Source organism: Neolamprologus brichardi, chromosome 2, assembly GCF_056152115.1.
Source record: "Neolamprologus brichardi isolate AB-2024 chromosome 2, ASM5615211v1, whole genome shotgun sequence".
In the NCBI taxonomy this organism is placed as follows: domain Eukaryota; kingdom Metazoa; phylum Chordata; class Actinopteri; order Cichliformes; family Cichlidae; genus Neolamprologus; species Neolamprologus brichardi.
The window spans coordinates 4004653-4019948 of NC_142105.1; the positions used below are offsets into that span (position 1 = coordinate 4004653).

At 38.2% G+C, this 15296-nt stretch overlaps 1 protein-coding gene across 3 annotated transcripts in view; it reads right to left on the bottom strand.

Moving 5' to 3' along the window:
* The window catches only part of lingo2 (leucine rich repeat and Ig domain containing 2), a 222076-nt gene that overhangs the window by 196976 nt on the left and 9804 nt on the right, over positions 1 to 15296 (bottom strand). The gene's annotated exons all lie outside the window — the stretch shown is intronic.

Genomic DNA, 15296 nt, shown 5'->3' on the forward strand with positions numbered 1-15296 from the left:
TAATTTGAAATTGTGAATGTTAGAAATGACAACTTTTTTTTAAAAATTTAAAACCTATCACAGATTATCAGACACAGGAAAATAGAAGAAAACTGATGTGTGAGACAGGCCTAAGGCAATGAGCAGTAAACTGATGAGCTGTGCACAATTTTTATGAATAAATAAAAATCACTATGATGGCTGTAGTATGCTATTCCATACAGAATAAAAACTGAATAAACACAAGCTAGTTATGCAAATCTACTGAAATAAAGGGTGTCCACCAAGACTGTCTTGCTTACTATTCCATTTTAGATTCCTTTAATTTTTCTGCCTTTATGTACTATATCATTTATATTACATCATTGTATTAAAAAAAACATATTTATCATGTAGTGGGGATGGGTTAATTGGAAACTCTAAATTGCCCATAGGTGTGAATGTGAGTGCGAATGGTTGTGTGCGTCTATGTGTGTTAGCCCTGCGACAGACTGGCAAACTGTCCAGGGTGCACCCTGCCTCTCGCCCTAAGACAGCTGGGATAGGCTTCAGCCCCCAGCCTGACCCACCCCCTCCCACCGACCCCGGAAGTGGATGAATGGAGGTTTATTTACCTTCAGATGCATATGTACCGTTCTTAAGTTAAAAAGTTTCACATAAAATATTATATATTCTTCTGTGAAAATCACAGCTCATCAATAAAAGTTGATGATGGCAACCCTCATCTATTATCTATGCCTGAGATGATAGAGCAGCATTCAACTGTGGTTAAACTTCAGGTGTTGAATTAATTTGTTGAAAAACTGCTTTTCAACTATGAACAGATGTAATTCTACAACCAGAATGCCATATTCTTCATATATGCCTTGAAATGCAAGTAAGGTTAACCACTGTCAACGGCTGAATGGGGCAAACAGTTCAACAATTTAAGTAAAGCATTTCTTAAAAAGAAATTGTAAATAATTGAGGGAATTCATCATCATGCAGTACATAACGTAATTAAAATACACAAAGACTTCAGAGAAATATTTGTGTGAAAGGGACAAGGACAAAAACTGATATTGAATGTCTGTGATCTTGGAGCTCTATAGGCTCGGGAGCACTTCTCAAAACTGTTGTCAGTGAGCAGCATTCATCACTGCAATCAGAGATGTACAAAAAAAAAAAGGTTAAAACTTTATGTAAAAAACAAAACAAACAAACAAAAAAACAAAACAAGATCCACTTTCCAAGAAAAGTGGATCTTGAAAATCTGAATTAAGTAACAATGAGTTTTGGGGGGGAAACGGGGCTGTAACATGTAAATCAATGCAAAAGTGCAAAGGATAGGATACTGAGGATATTTATTCCAACTTTCTTAGTCTTCCTATGAATAGCACAGACATAGGTAGAAGGCGGAAGGCAGACTGGATCCATAATGTGGTCGGTTATGGTAGCTCTGATATTCTACTCTGTGCTTCTCAGATCCCTCTTTAGTAAAGATTTGATTGCCAAAGACTCAAGATCCAAAATCACTCACTCTCATTGAACCATTAGGTTTTTCGCTGTAACTGCTGTCCAGTCTTACAAAAGGCATTTACTGAGCTGCTGCTCTGTTGCACAGCTAATTAGATAGGTTCTGTTGTTTCTGTACTCTTGACATGCATTAGCTTCTTGGTACGACTGAGTGCACACCAGGCAGCTTTTTGCACAGTCACTACTTTATCACATGGTGACTACCTAACACCACAGACAGGACAGACAGGATCCCTAAGATGCTAATAAGCCAAAGATAGCAGTTAAAGCAAAATTAACAGTTATTTCAACAAATTATAGTTTGTTAATTATGCAACTTCAGCAGATTTTAAATGAGGAGAAGACAGTTGTAAAGATACTATCTTTGTACTGTACCCACATAGTAAACATCCAATGAGATGTAGTGTACTAGCTCTACTGTAATGAACAAGAAGGGATAGGAACTGATAAGAATTTAGTAATTATGATTCCATTATCAATTGATTCTCATTTGGTTCTCATCGACTCCACTTTGAGTCACCCGTCATTAAGCAGCATGAAAGATATCACAGTTGTGCAAATTAACTGCATGGTGTGTGGTCAAATGTTTGTGCACTGTGGAGGTATTTCCTCACTTTACTGTAAATGTTGGGTTCGTTACTCAAAAAAGCAATGTATTACACATATTACACAAAATACTTAAGTAAAGTAATGTAGTACGTTACTTAATTACTTCCAGGAGAACATTACTTTCCACAGTTTGACACAACAACACAAATCCCACTCAGCTTTATCGTCACTCTGGCTTCTTGGCTAGCTTAGAGTTAACATGCTGTCTGTGCAGATGCTTGCAAAGAGCCAAAGTTGTGTTAGCAACATAGTGCAGATGTTTCTGTCCAGATGCAGTTTCGACTTTACCATCACAGTCTCATCTTGCAATAAAAATAAAAGTAGAGTTTGTATGCATGCTGTAGACTGCGCCACTTTTATCCTCCCCATTACACTGTCAATCAGTGTGGCTTGGATTGCAAGCCCATGCACAGGTCTATAATGGATCATAGAACAGGCATGTCCAAGTGGAGATCATTTCGTTTTTCTGTTTTTTTGTTTTATCTGTGGAACTGTGTGATTCATCAACCAGATGACTAAATGTAGCTACTCTCAGCCAGTTCAACTAAGTAATATTAGTTGGATAAACAAATTATTCATATTTCATTTGAAGCTTGAGTAAAATGCTGAGTCAAATATGCTTTACTACCATCCAGCAGACCTATCTGATGGCAGCTTCCCATCTCTCTGTGCCCGAATGTTGTATGAGAACAGCATGATAGATAAAAATCTTGTTATAACAGCTTATTTGTCAGTATTTTGATGCAGAAAATGAAAATAAATTTGATTATTTTAACTGTGACAGAATAAAATGGCATATAACTACTTATTCTGAGAAATGCCCAACCACATTCAGTACAGATACATGGACATGAAGGCTGCTGGTGCTAGCACTACTAACATTAACCACACTTGGCAAACCATTAAGGTATTTTCTATATGGATTGTTATGCATGCCAGGCAATTGAAACATTGATGGGGAAAAATACTGACTATGAACTTTGATGATTAACAACGATGATGCTGAATGTTGTTAATCAGCACAAGAGGACTCTTTAAAGGAACCCATCTGCATGTTTACCTCTGTCAACCGTGACACGTCCACTGCAAAATCTGACACTTCCCATCTTTGTTCTTCATCTGCTTGCATTCAACACTTATGCAACTCCAATGCCACAGTTTGCTGTCTTTAAGCTGGTGTGTGTCTGTATCAAGGGGCCCTGTGAGCTACACATGACCCACTCTGCCCCCAGGGGATGTTGTTTATTTCTCAACATATTTCAATATATAAAAATGACATCATTAGACTGACATTCATTCGTATCTTTAAGTCCATAAAAATAGAATTGTGTGTTCCACATAAGGCTTTATGATTAAAACTATTCAGCAGAGACAGGTGCAACCAGTCTTCTTTAATGTAAAACCTCTAACTGATGTTTGGCATTCACTTTGCTTCTTAAGTGTGTAGTTCTACCATGCTGTTGTCTAGAAATCACTTTAAAGTAATACAAAATAATGTTTAGATGACTAAGAATCTGGAAACATTCACAAAATACTATTCAAAGGAGTCAAACATTCGCCCAAGACTGGAGTATTTGATGCAAAGCCCATCACATTACTGTAATTATTTTTGTCAAAATGCATATCTTTACAAACAGAAAAGTTTGCACAAATTTCACCTGCATGGGAAGCATGTCAGGGAAAAGCCTTTTCCAACCAAGATAATTAGCACAAAGGTCTTTATTAAATAATATGCTCTACAGCAAATAAGGCAAAGATCAGATCTTCTTCTTATTATTATTAATTATTATTATTAGTAGTAGTAGTAGTAGTAGTAGTAGTAGTAGTGCTACTATAGTATGGTGTAACACTGATGAAGCGCTAATGAATTAATACAGGCTAGGTATTGAGGTTGCAGGTACATGACTCCAACCACATGACTTTGCTCAGCCAATCGGATGGCATGTGGGTCATAGTAAGCCTGTCCCGGCTTCCTACTGTCAGATGCGTTCAATGGCAGGAAATAAGTGCAGGATTTTACTCTGGGTTACAATGGTTTATTATTCTGTCAACATTTATTCCTGCCTAAAGATGTGGAAGTAAGTACAGTATAAATATACTGTACTTACTTCCACTCACATCTTTAGGCAGGAATAAATGTTGACAGAATAATAAACCATACTACAGTAGTAGTAGTGGTACTACTACTACTACTATAGTATGGTTTTGATAATATAAATAAAAGAAGATGCTTCGTGAACACAAGTACATAAGTCTAAAGGAAGGAATCTTTATAGATTTACTCGAGAATCTGCAAACAGTTCAAGCATCTGGCCAGAGGCCTCATGGCATTGATGCATCTGTGCTACGGACAGATGCATCAAAGATAGAACTTGTTTGGCCACAGTAACAGTAGATATGCTGGGCATAGACCAAAGACAGCTTTTCATGAATGTCATATCAACTATGAAGTTTAGTGGTGAAAAAGGAAAGGTTTGGGGTTGCTTTGCAGCCTCGGGGACTGGCAGCTTGCAGTAAACGATTCATCTGTAAATTCTGCATGATATCAAAGAGTGCTTGAAGGTAATTTGAGGCCATCTGTCCAAAAGATGAATTTGAACCATAAGTGAACCTTTCACAATGGATGATCCTTAAAAACTGCCAAATCCACCAAGTAATGGCTCAAAACGATAGCTTGAGTCAAGGCTAAGACCAGGTCACACTGAGCTCTTGTGCAGGGACTTTAAAACAAGCAACAAGAAAAACCAAATAAAAAATAAAACTTGAATATAGGCATATCATTTTTCATTTAAATTCAATTCTATTTAAACTGTTAACTCTCTTGCTTAACATATAAAAAGTGAGAAGGCGTGGAGATGGCAGTGTTAAAATCTCATTTCTTATATACTTTAAATGTAATCAAAAGTTCACCAAAATCACAGAATAGTTATTGTCAACACCCATCATCTACCCTTGGAGGAGCACCAGTAATTTACTGCCAGTTACTGTTAATACGTAATTACGAAAATAGAGCCGACTACACAGCCTAAAAATCTGTTAATTATATAATCATATAGTATTTAGTTCGGTGCATATATCCAATATTACTGGATTATAAAGTACACATATCTCTTATTAAATTAGATTTTCATATGTAGTTCAGATGAAATTCAGCGGAAAACATAACTGCAAATTCTGAAGGCCAGCATGCTGACCAAAGAGAAATGAAAGGTAAGGACTATGGTCATTGGATAAGGATCTAAGTCTGAAATATCACAATCAAAGAAAAGCCAGCAATGAGAAGCAATTAAAATCCTTGAGTTAACGAATCCTCCATCATCATCATCATCATCATGTGTTTAAGTCTTTTGTTATAATAAACCCACATTTGCTTTGAGTGAGAGATAATTTGCTGTTTTTAGTAGCAGCATTGATATATTTGGAGAATTGTATGAGCTCTTAATTCAAACATTATTTAGTGACTTGAAGTGTGTTATTACTAGGGATGGGTACCGGTATCCGGTGCCATGATGGCACCGGTTCTGACATAAACGGTAGTAACCAGACCGAAACGCAGCGCACATTTCGGTGCTTTATTTCGGTGCTTTTTTTTCCTGAGCTGTGATACACTTTAGATTCTAGCCAATTATTTTACGTTTCCGAGGATAGTAGGCGGGTCCAGGTACGTACGTTCTTTTAGAGCAGAGCTACAGATTAAAAATGCCCAAGGCGAAGCGGTCAAAGTCTGGCTGTACTTCACAGCAAGAGATGCAAACTCAGCAGCTGCAACAAGTGCTTTAAGCTGATACTGTGATACTGTCAAAGGAGGTAACACCTCAAATCCGATGAAACACCTGGCGACGCATAGCGTTTTTTTTAAAAGCCGAGAAATGCGCCGTATTTGATAGCTTGCTGCAAGACCTCACACCGAGCACATCTACTGCGGGTGTGGTGCCTGTTATCGGACCCGGAGTTTGCAACATCCCCCAAAAACCTGAAGAGGAGAGTCCTGGTCCCTAGCCCTGCCAGTGTAGCAGAAATGATGAGGATGATGATGCAGCAGCAGCCGTTCTTCTCTGCGTGAGTAGCTTAATGTTGTTCGTGTGTAATTTACGTTGAGTAGTCTAACCACGTTATTACATTAATGCATGTAAGGTGAACTAGCAAACACCATCATAGCTACATGCGGCTGTCTTCTTGTTTGATGGCAGATACTCCCTTCACCCTGGCCAAAAAGGCTAAAATGACCAAAGAAGTGGAAAACAGTTAAACATGAGAGGTTTTTGGACAAAGTTTGTGTTTTTTCCATTGTTTAAGCACTGCTTCCAGCCAAGAGTGATACCATATTTGCCCCATAACTGCAGAAAAGGCCAACATTGTTATATTTTTACAAAAAAACATCTGAACATGAGAGGTTTTTGGATAAAGTTTGTGTTCTCCATTCTTTAAGCACCGGTTTGAGCACCGTTTAAGCACCGGCACCGTTTCAAAAGTACCGGTTTGGCACCGGTATCGGATAAAACCTAAACGATACCCATCCCTAGTTATTACATAAAGCGCTATGGACAACTGTACAAAATGTAAAACAGTGTGTCCACAGTTTTTGCTTGTTAAGCGTCAATATTCTCTGTAATATATTATTTTTAATAGTGTCCTACAGAGTCCTACTAAAAAGCACCATTGTGCTTAGATCCTGCAAAACCTGCTGAGATAAAGGAAAACATTCAGTTTTTTCATTAAAAATGGCTTGGTTCACCTTGCTCATTAAAGCTTACTGTCAGTGAGAACATCCTTATTAAAACTGCTGACTGTTATGTAGTGTATGCTCTCATGTGGCTCAATTTGCTCAGTCACAACACATTGCCTTCTTGGTCACCTCCCTCTAGATTTTGACTTTTATTTGAACCTATACTTACCTATACACATGAGGCAGTATTTTCACATTCTCTTACTGAAGTGTTGGTAGGTTGGTAGACAAATAGCGCATTTTTTACTGGCATTACAATAAATTGATTTGCATCAACATTATGAATAAGAAAAGACATTTTTATAGAGACCTTACATTGAAAGGAAAGAAAACATATTTAACCTTCCGTAAATCATGTTAATGTTATTTAATTTTTTGAATTTGGTAAGCAGAAGCGATACAGTGTTTCGAGTCTGTAATATGAATTTTCATAAAACCTATAATCATGGCTTTGTGATTTATCTATATTAAGGTATTAACACTTGCAACTGCATTGCAAGTTAACATTTTTCCTCCCGCTTGACATGAAAGATATAGACAGAGCTAGTAGGACTGCATAATAACAGGAATCCACACTACCCACACTTCCTCTCTGTATTGAATCGTATCTGTTATTAATCTCTGTCTCTCTTCCACAGCATGTCTTTATCCTGTCTTCCTTCTCTCACCCCAACCGGTCGCAGCAGATGGCCGCCCCTCCCTGAGCCTGGTTCTGCCGGAGGTTTCTTCCTGTTAAAAGGGAGTTTTTCCTTCCCACTGTCGCCAAAGTGCTTGCTCATAGGGGGTCATATGATTGTTGGGCTTTTCTCTGTATCTATGAAGCGCCTTGAGGCGACATTTGTTGTGATTTGGCGCTATATAAATAAAATTGAATTGAATTGAATTGAATTGAATTGAATATTTCTAAAACATCTGAATGGACCATTTAGAAACTATATTGATATCGTGTCCATCATGATAAACTCTAGAAGCACTCAGTGCATCCTTTATGCCTGCATGTTACTCTAAAGAAGGAAATGGTTACATTTGCTGACTCATTTCTGGTAAATAACCGCAAGAACTCATCTCAGATGACGAGTCAGAGGAAAAAAAAAAAAAAAAAATAACAGGCACTGTCTACATTTAAACAATCCTCTATTTAACCCAAATGCAATTATGTTAGGATGCCTGGGTCGTTGGCCCAGGGTTTTGAGTTTATTGTATTATTTATCTTTTCTAGTCTTTGGTTTCTTTGTTAGAGTTATGTCTTATGGTTTATGTCTCTGTGTAATCCTTAGTTGCTGTCTCCCCTGTCTGCTATATCCCCGTGTCCAGTCAGTGTCTGTGTCTGACCTGGCCCACGTCTCTGTTCCCTCTGTTGTAGTGCCTGCCTGTGAGTCTGTGTCTGTAAGTTCAGTCTGTGTTATGTTTCCTGTTTTATTTTGAAGGTCCTTGTCTTATGTTAATGTATCTGGTTTTGCTTCCCCAGTTTTGTTAGGCCTGATTTGCCCCAGCTGTGTTTCCCTCCTGTTGCCCATTCCCTGATTGCTCCCTCTACGCATTTAAGCCCTGTGTTTCAGTTTGTCGGGGTCGCGATCTACCCCCTTTTATGCTGTGTGTTCTGGCTGCCTGCTCATGTAAGTTTATTTGGATTTTTGTTACGTTTTGCCATCCAGCAATAAAGCTGAGTTTTTAAGTATACTTTTGCCTGCTGTGAGTCTGCACTTTGGGTCCACTACTCCTGCCTACACACAGCCTTCACATGACAAATTATCTCTCTTCCTGTTTATGTCTGTGATAATCTGAGGAAATACATTGGATAATTGGATGTTGAGAATATTGGAGTCTAGTATAACACTTTCCTGATTGAATGACAATATATATGAAATGAAGTACTTGTCTAATTATAGGTAGAATTAATTATATTTAAATCTAGAAAATCAGCATGGGAATATTAGATCATGGACAAGCACAGCCTGTATATAAAAAAGATAAAGTTACTGTAACACATGCAATGTCCTAAGATGTTACCTTAGAGCATAGGTGTCAAACTCTGGCCCGTGGGCCAAATTTGGCCCACAGCCTAATTACATTTGGCCCGCGAAGCCATACCAAATTATTATCAGAGCTGGCCTACTGGTATTATACAGCTAATATATATATTGTTTAGTATTAAGCTTTGCTTGTTCCATATTCAGTTTTTTAGCAAAATGTGTTTGAGTCCATAAGAAAAGATTCATTCTTATATCTGGAGGAATAAATATATTTCAATAAATATTAACGTTAGCCCGCAACTTTGTTCCAGTTTTGAATTTTGGCCCACTGTGTATTTGAGTTTGACACCCCTGCCTTAGAGCAAAGTTAGACATAAAACAAGGATGGCAATTTACTGACTCTGGTATGTAAAAGTTGAGTGAACATATAACTTCATAAATTATTCTTTAAGCCTTGCTGATGGTGAGCAGGGCAAGTTATATACTTTTCTCATTTTTATTATAATTGATTTTTTTTTCTAATTTTAAAAACAGGGTTGATAAGGTTGGCACTGCCCAAATGTCACCACCTCCCACAGCAGCTGAGAGATCAGAGTTCTTGCTTTAGAGGGTCAGACAGTCTCTAATACAACTCACAAAGGATCTTTAGAGCAGTGTCTTGAAACCCAAGGGTATACACTCAGTGCTCAGCCTAGAGCTCACATACTCAAACTCTCAGCAACACTGTCCAGAATTTCATCGTGTTCTTTGAGACAACATGATCCCAGTCTTAGTTATACAGTGTGCGCACACTACTAACATCTCCAGCAGTTTTTATTGTTGATATTACAGACATATATGTCAAAAGATATAATTAGACAATGTGTAACAGTAATGCTAAATAAATTGTGTAAAACCTAAAAGAGTTTGGATTTAATAAATAAACTAATTTACACACAAAGTCCAAATTAACAAATAACTATTATATTAGTGAAACAACCCCTCCCTAGCTACTGAATTGAACATATTTTCCCTAAATCCACAGAAGCACCCCACACTTTACTTCAGAGCCATTTATTCTTTGCAACCCTTTAAAATAAAGAAATAGCACACCAGATCAGAGATAAAGTTTAAATGAGCAACAGAAACTTTTATTCAGTTGAAAAACCCAGAGAGCAGCAGTGTATTGATATAATTTTTTTTCCTCAAAGGCATCAGAATTAACAGGATAATAATGCACAAAAGTCTTTGCTACAGTGTACTCTAGATCTTGCTGGTATAAAAAACAAACAAATGATTATTCAAATGAACAGTAAGGGTTGTGTAGGAGCAGATCTCATATTTAATACAGAGAAAGATATGTATTTCCATCATCTTTACTATGTAGTAGCTTCAACAATAATGCCAAGTGCTAATGAGAAGGAAGGATTTAATGCAAGTTGTTATCACAAAAGTAAAAACTATTAGAAGTGACTTAAACTCATGCAGATGCATTGAACAAAATACAAAAGTATTGAAGGTGTAGACCCAATGAGCAACCTACAAAACACTCATACATCAGCAAAACTCCCAGTAAAGCCAGTTTGTTTTACTGGCTTAGCCAAAAGGCTAATCACTTCATCACCTTGTAATTAGAATCACTCCACATTTGCCACATAAAGAGGATTAATAGTTGGTGACTCCTTATACAATAGGTGTTGAGTGTGGCCCATGTGAGTGCATTGAATGTGTGACGCCATCATAATGTCTTTGCTCAACGGCACCACGTCAATGAACAAAGAACTCACAACTCTCAGTGTGTTCTGTCTCCATGATGCTAGTGTATTAGCATTATTTTCCACACAAAAACCACTCCATGTCTAATAAAACCAGACACACACACCACAGAAGGAGAAACCCAGATATTTGGCTCAGGACATGTTTGGCACAATGCGTGGCAGGTGGAGGTATTGGAAGCTAAAACAACACCGTGAAGTCTTTGTCTAATGGCACTGGACAAAGACTGATCAGTGCTTGCACTGCAAGAGTTGGATGATTACCTACACAGTTCAACTCCTTCAAATACTGTCTGGAATGTAAATTAGACTGATAAAACCAAGATATGTTCACTCGGGAACCAAACATCAAAAGCTGTTTCTTTAAGCATATCCAGTCATTACCAGTGGTATGACATCAGAGCAACTGAATAGGAATGGCACTACCCGTACTGGAGCACGACTTCTACCCACCGTTTGATGCCTATGGAGTGCAGACCTTTGATCTAATTTTGGTGTGTGACTTGCCCTTCACACAAACACTCATTATCCGTGGCACAGTCAGAGTAGCAGCCAATCTGTACCGTCAATTCTTGCTGAAGATTTCACACTGTTTGAAATTAAAGAAAAAATAAATACATTCTTCTTGTGCTGAAAATCTCGGGCTATGGGCCCAGCCATCTGGGTTATGAAGGAAAAAGCCCAGCAAGGGATATGATAGGAGAAATAAATCTGTGCGTTCATGGCAGGAAAACTTTTCTGTCTGTTGTTCCGTGTAACACAAATCTGCATCATCTTCTTCAAGATATTAATTTACAACCACAAACACCTTGGGGATTATTTGGAAATCTATTTCTTTCTTTCCTGAAACTAGTGGCATACCCTCTGGTTCAGCTTAGAAATGATACTGAACCATGCCAAAATCTGTTTATGTCCTTTCTAAGTAGGAGAAATCATACAAGTTGCACTCCATTTACTACTGATTGAATGCAATGACCTGCTCAGCTTCAGTCAGTGATCAAGTGCTCTGTAATTTCTGCTTTTTGTCTGTTATATTGCATGAACACAGCAGAGGCTAGCCTGCTGTCATGCATACAACTCTCTTCCCGGAATCCCAATGAGGAATACGATACAGTATCGCATCATTTTCCATTCTCCTCTTTCTTTTTCTCCTCCACTCTCTCCGTTAAACAGTTCACTATTACCCTCCCATCTGCTGTTTTCATGTCTCATCAAAGATTTCTCTTCCCCTCACCAACTTTAAATATTCACTTCGTGTTCTTTCAACAATAGCTTACAAACACTTGGAAATAATTGAGTCTCAGCGGGCTGACAAAAAAGGGAGCAGTGATCGTGCACAGTGGAAGTGATCAAATATGGCCTTGAGCCAACCGTCTTTGTAGATGGTCTCTGAATTGCCATTGATCTGGGGGTGGATACACCCGAGGAATACATTATTTATGTTCTTTTTTCTCCCGACAGTAGCAAGTCACAAACGGTAATAGGATGAGATGGGTGTCACACCGGAAGAGAGGAAACCAGTGCCTCTGAGTATATGGGCAACCCTGAAGACTAAAGGCCCACAAAACCATGATAGAGGGCTTTCATGTCCTAAAGGAAAAGTAATTGTCAAGTTAATGTACTCCTCAATCCTACTGTACACAGGGTGCCATGTCATCATTACTACGAGCACAGTGTTACAAGCCGATCGTATGTCCTTCCAGTAAGCGGTTAAACCTCCTTCTTTTTCTTCCTGTAGAGCAAAAAAAGTAATTGTGCAATCAAACTGTGCAATCTAGCTGTTTAGCTCATGTGGAACATTTATGTAGTTCTGCTTTCACTTTGTATCTCTCTAAATTGCAAAACATGAAACAATAAATGTAGTAAATTTGTTTTAGCATTTTTAGTGTCCAAGGTCATTCGGTTGCTAATTAGCTGAAAGAAGCTAAGTACTTTTTCTTGCAAGCAACACAAACAAGTTGAACAAGCTTCCTGACGCAACCATGTACGATAATTCAATTACTTTCCGTTGAGTGCTCTTGAAATAATGCATCTTGGAATGCTGATAGCGTTTAAATTATTTAAATTTCTCTGTGCGTGTTTGTGTTTGCATGAATTAAGCTTGAGTGAAATTTTTAGAAGATTAGTTTAGTGTAGTTATCTTAAAGTCAATACAACCTCACTTTTATGTGTGCTACTAATATAAAACATTGTTGGGGATTATAAGGTATATTACTAAAACAAGAGTTTTCTTGCCATACACTGACATGCAACTTCAGAAAGTGAAAACAAAAAACAAATAGCTCTGGCTATATTTGTGCTGGAAATCCAAGAAGGCCAAACTGTACCTGTAAAACTCTGACCTCTGAGGTATTAACCCTTTAAGACCTACCATAGAACCAAGTCCGCCAGAGCTTATATTATATTTTTACATGCTGTAGTGCCATTTTTGGGAGCATTTCAAGTTGATATACATCAATACAACCATTATAACCCAGATTTTAATATATGTCTGCATTAAGTGCATAGTAATTACATAAATTGCAAAAAAGTGCAATAAACTACCAAAAAATTGAAAATTGTTTTTGTTTTTTTAACATATATTTCTAGTTAGAGAAATTTAAGAGGCTTATCCCTCAAAACTGTAAATACAAAAATGTTGCACAAAATAGTTTCCCACCACAGGAAATTTATTTTGAGTGTCTTCATAGTTTTATTTTTGAAATACACCAATTTTTATATACTGCAGGAAAAACAAAAATAAATATTATAGTGCAAATTTGCAAAAAAGCAGCATATGCATCAAAATAAACTATTTCCAGCAGTGCAATATGAGTCCTAAGCATCCCAGAAACGACACAGAAAGTCATAAAGTCAAAGATAATTTTTAAAAACACCAGTATAGGCTCATGAGGCCCTGATGGTAAAAAACTACATTTCCGCGAAAATGACGTCACTTCCGGTTTCGGGCAGGTCATGGGGGACATGCGATAGTTCGCGCTGACGTCTATTCCAACATAGGAAGTGTTATGAACAGCTGATCGGATCGGCAAAGCGTGTTTCTGGAATATTATGTTTTTGTTGCTGCAAGTGCTTTTTATGCAGTTTTTATGTGGAAGGAAACTGTGACCGAGGACAAGCTGATGGCATAAGATGTAAGTACAACTCCTCCGGTTTCATATGCAAAAAAAATTATTGCGCTAGCTTACGTGGTTGTGCAAAACGGAGCGTGCCGCTCTGACCGGTTTTAAAGGGTTAAAGAGAGAAAAGTCACACAGTATTATACTGGTACAATAAGTGTTGGTCACATCATTACTAAAAGCTGTTCTTTTAAAGCCATACTGGTTAAACAGTCTAGCTTAATGCTTTCTAGCTAATTTTCACAGTTAATATGATATTTATAATTTTACAATTCTTGTTCAATATGTTTGAACAAGAAAAAAAAATGCGTATCCTTTCAACTTTTTAAAAAATATTTAAACATGCCTAATTGGCCATAATTTTACTGAAGCAAATAAAGCGCTCAAATTCTGCACAATGACTGTGCTGTTTTCTGTAAAGTACAAAAGGAATTGTGTGAAATGTCCAATAAAAGAAGAGCAGCATATTGACAATGACTTCAATACTACCATAATAATTAAACCAGTAGTGCCAATTCAACAATAAAAAATCCACACAGTAACACAGCCCTTCTGTCTTTTTGACAGCACTGAGGACACGGCTCATCATCTGTGGCAGCTCCGTTTCCTCCTGCACATGGTGAATTTAGTTCCAAGATGACAATAAAACCTGTTACAATCACTTCTGATCATGACACATGCTACATAGTTTCCCAGTCTCCTGCAGATCAGACTGGGCATTTCAAGCAGATTAACTCTAAAACCTTCACTTTAAATGAGTCGAAACTGACAGGTAGCCTCACAACAATGTGGCTACAAACAAGCCTTTAAAACTCACCCATTAAAAGTACAGCATTGAAGACAACATCCATCCATCCATCTTCATCCGCTTTATCCGGGGCCGGGTCGTGGGGACAGCAGCCTAAGCAGAGAAGCCCAGACCTCCCTCTCCCCAGCCACCTCCTCCAGCTTATCCGGAGGAACACCAAGGCATTCCCAGGCCAGCTGAGAGATACAATCTCTCCAGCGTGTCCTGGGTCTGCCCCGGGACCAGACACTTCACCCAGGAGGTGCCCGAACCACCTCAGCTGGCTCCTTTCGATGTGGAGCAGCAGCGGCTCTACTCTGAGCCCCTCCCGGATGGCTGAACTTCTCACCCTATCTCTAAGGGAGAGGCCAGCCACCCTTCAGAGGAAGCTCATTTCTGCCGCTTGTATCCGCGATCTCGTTCTTTCGGTCACTACCCACAACTCGTGGCCATAGGTGAGGGTAGGGACGTAGATCGACCGGTAAATTGAGAGCTTCGCTTTTACACTCAGCTCCCTCCAAGACAACATTATCCACTCAATGGCAGTAATAATATGCCAGTGCTACCAGGTTTACACTGAGCTGAGCTTATGTACGTTGTTATACGTCTTGATAGAATGCTATTAGAACCCTAAAACTACACCTTACTGTTTTTTGTTTTTAACAAAAAGTCAGTATTTTGAACAGTCAGTGTAAGTGTTACATAAACATACACAGAAATATTGGGATTTTTAATTCAACATCATTTATCGTGCAACAACATCTAAGCTTCTCAGTATGTAGGCTGTAAACTATTCCTGAAACAGCCTGAAGCTAAAGAAAGCTAACTCCCACA